This window comes from Octopus bimaculoides, chromosome 10 (genome assembly GCF_001194135.2).
Source record: "Octopus bimaculoides isolate UCB-OBI-ISO-001 chromosome 10, ASM119413v2, whole genome shotgun sequence".
Taxonomy (NCBI): Eukaryota; Metazoa; Mollusca; class Cephalopoda; order Octopoda; family Octopodidae; genus Octopus; species Octopus bimaculoides.
Genome location: NC_068990.1, coordinates 59,686,794 through 59,690,672, shown reverse-complemented (window position 1 = coordinate 59,690,672; position 3,879 = coordinate 59,686,794). Strand labels below are relative to the sequence as shown.

The 3,879-nt window shown below is 37.7% G+C and overlaps 1 protein-coding gene across 3 annotated transcripts in view; it reads right to left on the bottom strand.

The window, feature by feature from the left end:
* LOC106880022 (zinc finger protein 629) overlaps positions 1–3,879 on the bottom strand; it is an 81,025-nt gene that overhangs the window by 1,261 nt on the left and 75,885 nt on the right. The window lies entirely within an intron of this gene.

Below are 3,879 nucleotides of genomic sequence, written 5' to 3'. Positions count from 1 at the left end.
CTGGGCAAAGTTTAGAGAGCTCTTACCCCTGCTGGCGACAAAGGGACTAGGATGTTGCAGACAAGATAGCTAGGTCATGGTTTCGATTCCCATTGTGTTCTATAGCAAAGCACTTCATTTCACATTGCTCCAGTCCACTATGGTGTAAATGTGTATCCTTGCACCAGACTGGTTTTCAGTTCTTGCGTAGCCAGCATAGTGATAGCATTCAAAAGCTACAACAATGTGAGGAAGTGCATTGTGACTAGTGACGTATAACAACATTCAGTTGTCTGGCCAATACATTGTTGTGTGTGTGTGTCTGTGTGTGTGTGAACATGTGAGGTTAATATACACATATGTTCGTTATATGAGCATGTTCTGTTCTTTTGACTTATCTATTTCACATAAACATTGCTCATAGCTCTCAACCAATTTCTGATTAGATATAGGGGATTCTCAAGGGAAAAAAGGCCTTGATTAGACAAATTAGCATATACTTAATGTGGTTCAAGTATGGTTCGTTATCTCTTACAAATAATGTATGGTTGTGTGGTTACGGGGCACACTTTGCAATCACATGGTTTGGGTTCAGTCTCACTGCATGGAACCTTGGATAAATGTGTTTTTTTTTTGTAGCCCCATACTGACCAATGCCTTGTGAGTGAACTTGGTTGATGAGAACTGTGTAGAAGCCTGTCATATATATATATATATATATATATATATATATCACCATCATCATTTAAAGTCCATGTTTCATGCTGGCATAGATTGGACAGTTTGACAGGATCCAATGGGTCCAAGAACTGCATCATGTACCAGTGTCTGCGGCTGGATGTCCTTCCTAAAACCAACATTGTGTGTGTGTGTGCGTGTGCGCTCGCATGTATTTGTTCCCCACCACCACTTGACAGCTGGTATTGGTTTGTTTATGCCCCCATAGTCCCAATAACTGGGCAGTTCAGCAACAGAAGCCGAATAAATAAGTACCAGACTTAAAAATATGTCCCAAGTTCCATATGTCTGACTAATCCCTTCGAGGCAGTGCCCTAACCTGTTCACAATCCAATGAAACAAGTAAAAGAAATCATAAACACACACACACATTTATGTATGCATTTGGATGGTAGGATGTGTTGTTAAGAAGAAAATTGTGTAAAGGGCCCAATTGTGTGTGTATACACACACACGCACACACACACATACACACTCACAGAATACTACCAGAACTTAGTCTCACTGAGGTGGGCAGATCTTCTTGAAAGCAGCATATCACCAGTTATCTCCCCTGTGAAGTTCAAGGTCCTGAGATCAGCCCTCACCACTCCATCCCATTTCTTCCTGGATCTCCTTCTTCTGCAAGCTACAGCCACATTAAGCAATCAGCACTTCTTTACACTGCTGCTCTCATATAGATGCATCACATGTCCATACCAGGACACTCTTCTTTCTTGCACACTATGTCTAATTCTTCTTATACCCTGTTATTTATTCTATTAGCATATTTGCACTATCTGTTTCATGCACACTTACATAGCATATACAACAATCTTCTCAAGCCCTCTTCATTCACTGCCCGTGCTTCACTAGCATACAGCATCATAGTTATAATGCGTCTTACAATCTGCATGAATACATATGTATATATCCATATGTGTGCATGAACTCACATATATGATTAAGTCAGTGGTTGTCTGCCATTTTTCACCTATTGACCCCTTTGATTCCTATTCTATTCTGTTGGACCCTCACAGCCATTCAGCGTTTAAAAAATTGTGATATATCTCATAGACGCTGGCTTGGCTGTAGGATAAGAAGCTTGCTTCCCAATCACATGGTTTCGGGTTCAGTCCCACTGCATGGCACCTATATATAGGTCAAGTGGGCAAGTGTTTTCTACTATAGCCTCAGACCAACCAAAGCCTTGTGAGTGGATTTGGTAGACGGATACTGAAAGAAGCCCATCATATATATTTATGTATGTATTTATGTGTGTCCTTGTTGTTATGTTTGTGCCCCACCACCACCATTGTTTGACAGCCGATGTTGGTGTGTTTACATCCCCATAACTTAGCAGTTTGACAAAAGAGACCAATAGTATAAGTACTAGGCTTACAAAGAATAAGTCCTGGAGTTGATTTCTTCAACTAAAAAGCCCTGTCAGGTGGTGCTCCAGTGTGTCTGCAGTCAAACGACTGAAACAAGTAAAAGAATAAAAGAATACTTTTATAATTAAATATTAGAAATTGTATTAAAAAAAAATTGTTAAAATATTTCGTGTATTGTAGGAATATAACCAGTGTATTGCACACAAATTTTAACAATAAAATCTTGTATGGATCCCCCCCCACCTCCCAAGGATTATATGTACCCCAGTTGGGAACCATTGGATGAAGTCTTCAACGAAGAATGAACATGTCTACTGAACAATTCCCTTGTAGACCAACATATATGAATTTTGGTGTAAAACTTAACCTTACTATCTGCTACTAACATGCAAACAATAAGCATTACTCCACTTCACTCTGGAACACAGATTTTTCGTCACTATCTCCAACCTGTCACTGCTGCTTAGTGTTAAAGGATACATTCTGTACAATAGGTGTCTCCTATAGAATGTATTCTGTGGTAGCAGACACCTACTCAAAGTGTTATATACACATTTGTAAGACATCAATATTACTAAAGTTAGATATACTACAGTTAATTATTATTTTGTTTGCACCAAAGGAGTAAGACCAAATTTAATTGTTTAAAAGAATTAAGGCCACCGTTTTATGAATTTTTTTTTGTTGTTATTTTTAGCTCTTGGCCAGGCCAGAATGCAACAAACACAACAGAGTTCTTGCATGAACATTCTGTCTTTTATTTAGATATAGTACTGTATCAAGGACATTATCCATATCCAGTGTGTCCTTCCTTTCTTTTCTTTCCTTTTTTTTTTTTACCTTTTTTGAGATAGTGTGTGTTTTGCAGAAAATTTGGTAGCTATTTCTAGCAGGTTGAGCAACAGTGTACAGGTTCCCGTGACAGTTGAAATGGTTAACACCTCACTTGCAAATATTTTGGTATTTTGGTATCGAATCTTTTTTTAAACTCTATGAGGAGTAACACCAGTTTTAAGGAAAGCTTAGAAAGAAATTAACAAATGTTATTGCCAGGAATTTGACAAGTAACTCTGAAGACAGTATTTGGCGATGAGATGACTGCTAATAATAAAAAATATTCTGATGTTTTGACATAACATTTTTACTCATAAGAAAATCTGACAGACAAGTCTGATTTCACATTTTATTCTTGCTAAAGTGTTTTCTTGAAGCAGTTATTATGATAGCACGTAACAATTTAATTTTGTTGGTTTTTCTTTTTCTTTCTTATCAGAACAGGAGTGTTAAAGCTGAATATGTACTGTCCTTGCAGTATTCCACTGACATACGATGGGGTCATTTATTTAGCTAAAGTATATAAATTTTGTAAATGTTTAATATAGCAACATCTTCTTTGACAACAGTTTAGCAGTGTACTGTGATTGCTTCTTCTTTCCTTGCAAAACTAGAGTTTGGGGAACATCCAATTACATCATCATTATCATCATTATTTAACATCCATTTTTCTATGCTGGCATGGGTTGGACAACTTGACAGGAGCTGGTTAGCTGGAAGGCTGCACCAGGTTCCTGTCATCTGCCTTGGATTGTTTTTTAGAGCAGAATGCCCTGATGTCCTTCCTAATGCCAACCACTTTACAAAGTGTGTTGGGTGTCTTTTACATGTTACCAGCACAGTGCTTGGGAGCTTTTTATGTGGCAGGCCATGTGAATAGTTTTGGTTGATGGAAACTTGAAAGAAGCCCATCTCCTATGTATGTATATATATATATATATATATATATATATAT